This window comes from Zea mays, chromosome 1 (genome assembly GCF_902167145.1).
Source record: "Zea mays cultivar B73 chromosome 1, Zm-B73-REFERENCE-NAM-5.0, whole genome shotgun sequence".
NCBI lineage: Eukaryota > Viridiplantae > Streptophyta > Magnoliopsida > Poales > Poaceae > Zea > Zea mays.
The window spans coordinates 83,712,045-83,722,859 of NC_050096.1; positions in this window are offsets into that span (position 1 = coordinate 83,712,045).

Sequence of the window (10,815 nt, forward strand, 5' to 3'; positions counted from 1 at the left end):
TATTAAAATAATTATAATAACTTTAAATACATAAATTTAACACACTATAATTATGATTTTTTTACAATTCACGATGGAAAGATGGATATAATTTATCAAGATTAGGTCCATTATATCGGTCATATGTTCACATAGGTTCATTTATGTCGTCGGGAGACATGGATGCACATAGAAGAAGCACATGTATTGTTCATATGTAAACTAACAAAAACACCATTTTAACTAATGATGCATAATAAATCATTTCTCATTTTTTCACCGAGGTTTTACAAAGAATTACTTGATTTGGACGAAACATTAAGAGTGATAGTTTAGTGCCTTATGCAATTGGCAACCTAACGAACACCAATGTCAAGCCAAGTATTCTCGTCGAGGGATGAAATATGCATGCAGAGGAACAAAATGGTACAGTTTGGTTACATGCATCCTCAGCGCCTGAGTCGCGCGGGCTTGCATCCGTGGAAACGGACGAATTTTACTTCTCCACACGTACAGGCCAACAAAGAGAAAAAAGACTATTTTGCATGTGTGCGTACAGGTCCGGATGCTACCGTGCAGTTAACCAAACATATGCACAAGGGCGGTCAACGCATACGAAGGATCAGGCCGCGGGCGTCCGGCCAACCAATCACGCAGAATATGAATGTTCAGAGAATAAATATGGTACGCGAGACACAACACTAGTGCCCCTAAGCTGGTCCTATTATGTCAGATGTTAGTGATGGTGCTTAAGGTGCAGGTGAAGGCATCAAAATTCACGTCAACAAAAATGAACAAGTAGACTTCTTTGTAACATTGTCGCACCATTATTTTGAGCCATCTAGTCTGCATCTAGAAGTACAAAACTCATAGAATTTGACAAAAGAAACTCTGCATAGGGGTACACATTAACCCCACCAAAGATAATGGATTTTGCCCATATGACCCATCAATACGTAAGGAATACTTTGAAGTCTTAATCTTTTTCCAATTCGACCAAGAATGTCCATGGATAATTTGACATGTTCCTAGGTAGGACATCTCATCTACCTAGCATCACCTTCGCTTTTGAATCCATAAGTAGATAAGTCACAATTAGATACTTAACTTGTCACACCCATATACGTCAAGTGGCTTTTATGTTCATGACTTACTATGATATATGCATGGTTCGTAACTGGTTAGCAAGTTATTCTATCCACGACATTCACCTGTGTTGCCATGGTCCAACCTCTCATCGACCATTCACCAACATTGACCTCATTACCTTGGTCTAGTTTTAGCTCATAACCCATTTATTTTGCTTTAGTGTATAATGATGTCCTAAAACATACAAGCAATAAGAAATCCACCATCAACTTGAATTTTACCATCTAAGAAAGCTAAGCATGAGTAAATCGATAAAGAAAAGTAAACAAACAACATTTGAGTGGTACAATATCAATCAAGTTATTAGAGCCCAACATAGTCATATAGTAACATAGAATGCAAGACATCAGCCATAATCATATTATGCATTTAGAAAAGAAAGCGATACTTATGGGCCTACCTTGACCTTTCTCGGTCGACGGCTCATTAACAACCGCAATAGTTTGGGTATCCTCTAGATTGACCTCCTAAGAGCATGCATCACCTTTTAGATGCATGATGCTTCATGAGTATGACACATAAGAGTAAATGGAATGATATACATTATTGTTGTTTGGTTAGGGCATAATCATATATAATATATGTGCACAACATAATTGTCGGTACCTTGAAACTAGGGTACCCCTTACTACTGTATAAAGACACAGTACCCACGCTGCTATCTTTAGTCGCGTGGTAAAAGAGCTGTATGTGGGACCAGGCCATGACTCGCCCCAGCCTCGGGCGACTGCTCTAGGCCAGCAACAGCGCCTGACCCCACCACATGGGCGGGTCCGGGGCCGCCACGTGTCCAGAGAAAGTGATATACTCCAAGGCATCAACAGTGAGTCCGGACCCCCATGGGAGAGTGCCGGACCCCTGTATATACGGTCCAGGCCTCCAAGTTTGGCCAAGGACCTCCACGTGTGCGAACCGGACCCCTAGAATGGGATCCAGACCTCCCGTATGGGGTCCAGGCCACCCACAGTGGGGTCCCAGGGTTCCAGGACAGAACATACCCGGGCCTTAATCAGGACCCAGGCGGGGGTCCGGAGCCGACACGTGTCCAGACCTAATCTGGTGGGATCCGAACCTTATCACGTACACTCCTGCTCCCCGCCCAGGTGGAGACCCAATGCTGCCACGTGGCCTGCTGCGCGCGGCGTAAGCCAACGGGTGGAGCCTGACATAAAGCACGTGGGCTGCGTGCATCTTTGCATTTATTACGGATAAGACGTGCGTCTGTCCATTCCAGTGACAGGCGGCGCTCCCAGTCCACGATGCATGGTTGTGCAGTAACTCACACGTTACCATAGCGAGGGCAATGACTCACTATTACTCATGTGTTTCCAAGAAAAGGGTTACTGCCTATCAATGCTGCATGGACTGCAGTCACCATGACTCCCGCTGATTACTCATGCGTTACTAAGACAAAGGGAGCAACACAGCGTCCAGTAAAGATCTTGGTGTGCTGTCAGTATTAATTATTCACATAATGTATTCATTATGCTCCTGGGCCCACATGTCGGGGCTCAGCATCCTTGTATGTACCTCCCTTAAACTATAAAAGGGAAGGGACATAGCGTTACAGGGGACACGCTCAATTACACTCAATACAATTTACACATAGTGGAGGTAGGGTATTACGCTCCGGTGACCTGAACCACTATAATCCCTCGAGTCCTCTTGTGTTCATCCGAAATTCACCAAACAGGCAACCGCTTAGGCCCCCTCCTCATCTTAGGATTAGGGCGGGTGCATTCCGCCACCCGGCCGGAGGATTTTCCTTCCGACATTTGGCGCGCCAGGTAGGGGGCTCTGGCTTTAGGTTTTTCGCATGTTTTCTTGCTCGACATGATGGTTCAGATCATCGAGCACCACGACTTGTCTCCCGAGGACTTCCTGATGGAGGAAGGGGTGGCATATTCCATGCCACGAGGCTCCAACTGCCTTGTGCCTGGTGCTGCTGCTATGCACGCTGCGCAGTAGCACACGCTCGCGCAGACCTCCAGGACTCCGTCGAGGGCTGCCCATGGTGGGGCGTTGTCTGCAGCTAGGGAGTTGCTGCGTAACCCACCAAGTTCCACATCCTCGCCGGGGGCCATGAGGCAGTGGCGCGAAGATGTCGATCGCCTCCTTGGCATGGCCCATCTTGGCTCGGCCAGGTCCAGGCCACGATCATTCCGGCGTCAACGCGAGGCATCGGCGTTTGTGCGCTCACCCTCAGTGAGGGGTGCACAGACTGACGACCTGCGGGCAGAGCTCAACCGCAGGCGTGCGGGCGAGGATGCTCGAGTCTCTCTGGAGAGGGCGCGTGAGCGCCGACAAAACTTCGAGGGTCGCAACCTCGACCAAGACTTCACTCCAAGGGGCACCCGAATCCACGCGGGTGTCCCATTGGTCGGTGTGGGCTGTGCCGCACTAGCGGATCATCTCCGTGCGGCGACCTGGCAACCCAAGTTCCGGCCACACCTGATGGAGAAGTATGACGGTACGACAAACCCATCGGAATTCTTGCAGGTCTACGTCACCGCCATTACGGCAGCTGGTGGAAACACAGCCGTAATGGCAAGCTACTTCCATGTAGCCTTGACTGGGCCAGCCCGGACCTGGCTCATGAACCTCTCCCCGGGGTCGATCTACTCCTGGGAAGAGCTCTATGCATGGTTCACAGCAAACTTCGCCAATGCTTACCAGCAGCATGGCGTGGAGGCTCACCTCCATGCAGTGAGGCTGGAACCCGGGGAGACTCTCCGGGCTTTCATCTCCCGCTTCACCAAGGTACGGGGGACTATACCTTACATCTCTGATGCCTCCATTATCACTGCTTTTCGACAAGGGGTGCATGATAAGAAGATGTTGGAGAAATTGGAAACTGTCACCAAGGTACGCATGACGTGGAAACTGTCACCACGCTCTTTACTCTGGCCAACAAATGTGTCAGAGCTGCCGAAGGCCGTGCATGGCACTCGGCACCGTAGACCGGAGTTACCCAGACGGGCGGCTCAGGTGCCACCACCCAGGGCGGTGGCAAGAAAAAGAAGAAGAATCGCGGTCACAATAGGCCGCAGTCTGGTGCTCCGGTCGCCGCAGCTGCGGCTGGGGGCCGGGACGAGCGCAGCAAGCGCCCACGGCAACAGGGAAGTGACAGTGGGTCATGCCCTGTCCACCCCAACAGTCGCCACAGCGCCTCGGAATGCCGAGAGATCCTGAAGCTTGTGAAGCGCATCAACGAGCGGCGCGAGCAGGCCTCCAGGGATGGCTCGCCGCCTCGGCGCCGGCCTGGCAAGGAGAAGGTCGACGAAGGTGACGTAGCCGTGGGAGAACGGGACCTCGGGTATCAGGCCCCCGAGCAAGTCCTCAACGACATCCTCACTGGAGACTCCGACTCCGGTGATGATGACGATCGTCGCAAGAAGTTGTACGTTATGTATGGCAGAAGCTAGGAGCTCACCTCCCGTAGGAACGTAAAGTCCCTGCGTCGCGAGGTTCTTTCGGCGACCCCAGGGGTCCCGAAGGCAACCCCACATCAGTGGTGGCGGAGCACCACTATCTCCTTCGGGGCATCCGACTGCCTCGAAAACATGGCAGGGGCTAGCATACTACCACTCATCACCGCCCCTGTCATCGCCAACATGAAGTTGCACCATGTCCTGATTGATGGTGGGGCTGGCCTCAACGTCATCGGTCATGCTGCATTCAAGCAGCTGCAGATTCTAGGATCCTGACTGGGACCCTCTCGTCCATTCTCCGGAGTGGGCCGTCAACCGGTGTATCCCCTTGGGAGCATCGCACTCCCGGTTACATTCGGGACTGAGGAAAACTTCCGCACTGAGAACGTCCAGTTCAACGTTGCGGAGGTTAACCTCCCTTTCAATGCCATCATTGGCAGGCCGGCCCTGTACCGGTTCATGGCCATTGCCCATTACGAGTACTTGGTCCTCAAGATGTCGTCCCCTGCTGGGGTCCTCACCGTGTGGGGAGACCGCCCCGCTGCGCTTGCAGCTGTCGAGAAGTTGCACGCCCTGGCGGCAGAAGCCGCTCGCCCGGATGACGAGGGGAGGGACCCCTCGACTTCCTGTACCAAGACGCCTTCTAAGGTGCCTAAGGTGAAACCATCCAGAGTAGACGGTGTCCCCGTCAAGACCATCCAGCTTGGCGCGGATTCCTCCTAGACTACTCGCATCGCGGGGAATCTGGAGGAGAAATAGGAAATCGCGCTCGTCACCTTCCTCCAGGCAAATGCCGACGTATTCGCATGGGAACCATCACATATGCCTGGGATCCCCAGCGAGGTGATCGAGCACCATCTGAAGATCCACCCTGACACCAAACCGGTGAGTCAGAAGCCTCGGAGACAGTCCATTGAGCGGCAGGATTTCATCCGTGAGGAGGTCCAGAAGCTGCTGGATGCTGGCTTCATCGAAGAGGTCCATCACCCAGTATGGCTGGCCAATCCAGTCATCATTCCCAAGGCTAACAGAAAGCTTTAGATGTGCATCGACTACACCAACCTCAATAAGGCCTGTCCCAAGGACCCATATCCACTTCACGAATAGATCAAATCATGGATTCTACCTCCGGGTGTGACCTCCTGTCCTTCCTAGATGCTTATTCTGGTTTCCATCAGATCCAGATGTCTAGGCAAGATAGGAAGCATACCGCTTTTGTAACCGTGGATGGGCTCTACTGTTATGTTGTAATGCCTTACGGTCTGAAAAATGCCTTGCCAACATTGGTACGGGCGATGAGTAAGACTTTTGGTGACCTGATTAGGGACAGGGTGGAGGTATACGTTGATGACATCGTAGTCAAGACTAAGAGAGGGTCGACCCTAGTGGAAGACTTAACCCTGTTCTTTGACAAGCTGCGAGCAACGTGCACGAAGCTGAACCCGGACAAGTGCGTCTTTGGTGTCTCTGCAGGGAAGTTGCTGGGATTCCTGGTTTCGCACCGGGGCATTGAAGCAAACCCAGAGAAGATCAAGGCAATTGAGACAATGAGGCCTCTGGCCCGCATTAAGGACGTCCAGAAGCTTGCGGGGTCACTGTCCACCCTTAGCTGCTTCATCTCGAGACTGACTGAGAGGGCGCTACCCTTCTTCAAGCTATTGCAGAAGTCCGGGCCATTCTCTTGGACTGAGGAGGCAGAACGAGCCTTTCAAGAGTTGAAACAGCACCTTGTATCCCTATCAATACTGGTAGCTCCAGAGCCAGGGGAGCTGTTGTTCTTATACATTGCAGCAGCTACAAAGGCGGTGAGCATGGTGCTGGTCACCGAAAGGATGGCACAACATCCCTAGGGGAGTCCGAAAGTTCCCCTAGGAGAAGGTGGTGGTCCGACCACCAAGATGTTGATGGAAGGCCAGGAGTTTGAGGACTCGGGACCAACCGCAGGGGTCCGAACCATCCAGAAGCCAGTCTACTACATCAGCGAAGTCTTCCATGAGGCAAAGGCCAGGTACCTTGAGACGCACAAGCTTATCTATGCTATACTTGTTGTGTCCAGGAAGTTGCGCCACTATTTTCAGGCACACATAGTTGTGGTGGTGACCTCCTTCCCTTTAAAGGCCATTCTCCACAACCTTAATGCCACGGGCAATATCGCCAAGTGGGCAGCGGAGCTTGCCGAGTTCCAACTGGACTTCTAGCCTCGCCACGCTGTCAAGAGCCAGGTCCTGGCTGATTTCATCGTGTAGTGGACCCCTTCCCCGAGAGCTCCTGGGGGTCCGAATCCCGATTCAGACCCCACACCTACCGAGCCCAGGGTTCCGGTCTTCACCGAGCCCCACTGGACGCTCTTCTTCGATGGGTCCGCCCGCCAGCAGGGTGGCGGTGCTGGAGTGGTCCTCATCGACCCAAGCGGAGATCAAGTGAAGTACATGGTGCACCTTGAATTCAAGGCCACCAACAACATGGCAGAGTATGAAGCACTGATCTTCGGCTTGTCTGCGGCCCTATCCCTAGGGATCCGCCAGCTCCTTGTGAAGGGGGACTCCCATCTGATTATCAAGCAGGTCTAAGGAGAATGTAGCTGCAACGAGCCCAGGCTCACAGCTTACCTCCTCCACGTAAGGAAGCTAGAAAAGGATTTCATTGCCCTGGAACTGCAACATGTTCCCCGGGCTAACAACTCAGCAGCAGATGAACTCTCCACGAGGGCATCAACTTGGGCACCAGTGCCCGAGGGTGTCTTCGAAAGACGGCTGCTGAGACCTACTGCCCAGCCTGCCGAACCGGGCAAAGGGGGCGAGACTAGCACCTCAAAGCTAGCGGTCCCGGTGGCGTTCCATCTGCACAACCCACCAAGGATTGTGTGTGCTACAGAGGGTCCTGCCAACCTCTTAGCGCCACATCCAGTAGCTCAGAGTGGTCCCGATGCATGGATCTCTGAGATCCGGGACTACCTGAAAGAAAATATCCTTCATGAAGATCATGTGTCCGCAGAGCGCATAATGCGGTTGGCTAAATGATACACGGTGGTAGAAGGGGATCTATACCATCGTGGCACCAACGACATTCTCATGCGGTGCATCACCCAAGAGGAGGGCCGTGAGCTACTCACGGAGATCCATGGAGAAGAGTGCGGAAGTCATTCATCATCCCGCACACTGGTTGGTAAGGCCTTCCGGCATGGCTTCTACTGGCCAACTACTCTCCAGGATGCAGCCGAGTTGGTAAAGTCTTGCGAAGCATGTCAGTTCCATGCAAAGCAGATACACACACCGGCTCAGGCTCTGCAAATGATTCCACCCTCCTAGCCATTCACCGTATGGGGGTGGATATCATGGGACCATTTCCTAGGGCTGTCGGCTTGTACCGTTTTCTCTTCGTCGCTATCGACAAATTCACAAAGTGGCCGGAGGCCACCCCTGTGGTCAGTATCACTCAAGGTGTTGTTGTTGCCTTTCTCAAGTCGATTGTCTGCAGATTCGGGGTCCCAAGCCGCATCATTACGGACAACGGGACCCAGTTCAAAAGTCGACTCTTCCAAGAGTATTGCGAGGGCATCGACACCTAGCTCTGCTTTGCGTCTGTGGCTCGTCCCAAGAGCAACGGCCAAGATGAGAGGGCGAACGGAGAAATCCTCTGGGGACTCAAGACACGCACTTATGACTGCTTAAAAAAGGATGGTGCAAATTGGGTCAACGAGCTGCCGTGTGTACTATGGGGGAACCGGACCACACCCAGCCGAGCCACCGGGGAGACCCCGTTCTTCCTGGTCTATGGGGCTGAAGCCTGTCTTCCCCCAGAAATCATTATGGGCTCCCCGCGGGTCCAGTCTTTCGATGAATCTATGCAGGAACAACAACGACGTGAGGACGTGGACTCATCGATGAACATAGATGGCGAGCGGCGATCCGAAATGCACGGTACAACCAAGCGCTCAGGCGCTATCACCAGCGGTTTGTGCATAGTAGGGAGCTCAAGGTCGGGGACCTGGTCCTATGGCGAGTACTGAACCGAGAAGGGCTCCACAAACTCTCCCCCAGTTGGGAAGGACCCTTCAAGGTGACGGAAATATGCCGACCCGGGTGTGTCCGCCTGGCCACAACAGGAGGAGTACCTCTTCCCAATCCCTAGAATATAGAGCATCTCCGTATGTTCTATCCATAGAAGCAAAACTGGGGGGTTGAGTTTTCTTCCTTTGTAACTAGGTTGCGCATATGTGTACGTCAATCTGGTGAGGCCCGTCCTCGTAAGCCCGGTCTGTTGGTCTACACCCATGTATATCAAGTTATAAGGAAAAGATTTACCCCCCAGATGTGCTTTTGTGATAGTTTTATTCTACTTCAATTTACAAGCATTATTTTTTATCTAACCCATCCATACAGTTTCCCACCCATGCTGGTATGATGACATCCGAATTGAGTAGCTAGGCTTGCAATTCAGGACCCCTCTACTGCTGCAGGGGGTCCGACAACCTGGGGGTCAGTTCTAGAGAATAGGCGCCCGTCTCCTGGAGTGGTCCAGAGCTGTGTCGCTGCTTAGCATGGTTCTGTACCCTAAGCCTGCATGCTCCATCACTCTGCAACGGGTGCCCTAGTATTTGTAACTGTGATCCTCTGGGTCCGGGCATACGACTTGGTTTCCCAGGCTAGATCCTGCATGTCCTGTTGCATGAATCAAAGGATGAAAGATACCAGATGGTGGGTCCTACGGATGTGCTACTAAAACTTCAAAACCAAAGTTGTGTGCAGGTCCAGGTCGTCTAGAGGTAGGTAGTCTCAAATTGTAGAGACTACCTCCTAGGGACCGGGCAGCCAATTTTCTCTTGGGTATACTGGTATCCAGCCTCGACACATCGAGCCTACCTCCCAGGGGGGCCAAGTACCAGGGGGAAGTTGATGACGCTACACACAGCAAGGACAAATAACATACAAGATAAGTTACGGTTTTACTTGATTAACGGTTCTTAAAGTATGTTACAAGACCAAAAGTTATTACAAGCCACCTCCCAGCGGAACCCTCGCCTTGTCTCTGCAGATTCAGCTATTCGGCATTGGCAGGATCGCGCTGGAAGCAAGCGGCCACCATCTCCACCGTATCTTGTACGCTCTCCCGGGCGGCGTCTTCTGTGGCGGCTACCGGGCCATCGATCACCAGCGCCAAGGATATGGCGGGGTCGTGACTCCGGAAGCACGTCAAGATGTAGTCCACCACCGCCCGGTAGAGCTTGCTGCCCTCTACCTCCAGGCAGGCACCAAGGAGCTGATCCAGGCGTCGGAGGCGATCAGCGGCAGAATCCAGCACCGGGAGCGCATCGGAGATCGACGCAGGTAGCTCCGACACTGGGATGGGGCTCATCCCTAATGGCACCAGTGTCGTGCTTGCCTCGCCGGCCCACGTGGCAATGCGCTAGACCCCGGCGCGGTGCTCCGCTTGGAGATCTTCAAGGGCTTTTCTGGTGGCCTCCATCGCCTGGGGACCCGGCGTCGCCTGCGCTGCATTGAACTGGCGAATCTGCTCCTCCAGCCTCCTCTCCTTCTCCTCGGCTTCGAGCTCGTGCTCGGCCAGCAACTCGCCTCGCCGGGTGAGCATTTCTTCCCTGAAGGCGAGATCCGTCTCTCGCCTGGCGAGGTCTGTCTCCTGCCTGTCCATGGAATGCTCCTTCGCCTTAAGGTTCTCCTCGGCGAGGGCGGCGTCGTTGGCCTTGCCCTCAAGATCTTGCTACCACTTTTGCAGCCTCTCCACAGCCTTGACCTGCTGGGCCCGCTGGGCTTCCAGAGTCTGGTCCAGGGCGCTCAGCTTGGCCTGGTACTCTGTTGTGAGGGCCTCCCGCTGGGTCACGGCCTCCTCCCTCCTGGACACCTTCTTCTCCCTTCGGGACGCCTCCAGCTCCCTGGCACACACCCTCTGGAGGTCCCTCTTGTACTCCTTGCGGTCCCGCTCGAGTTGGGACCGCTCGGAGATGAACTGTCGGGACACCGTCTTGGTGCGCTCCCCCAGTTGGGTGCGCCAGTCACTGAGGCGCTGGTGCTCAGCCTCAAGCGCCTCCCACTCCCGCAAGATTGCTGCCCCAGTGTCACTAAGGACCTGGTGGGCATGGGATAGCATGCGGGGGAGTGGGACTGGCGCCGCTTCTTGCTCGGCGCCCGACCGGAGCCGCCGCCCAAACACCACCTCCATCTCCTCCGGCGCAGGCGGGGGGTTGGAGCTGGACGTGCCTCCGGTGTCACCCCTAGTGTCGGGAGTGGGCGCGGATCCC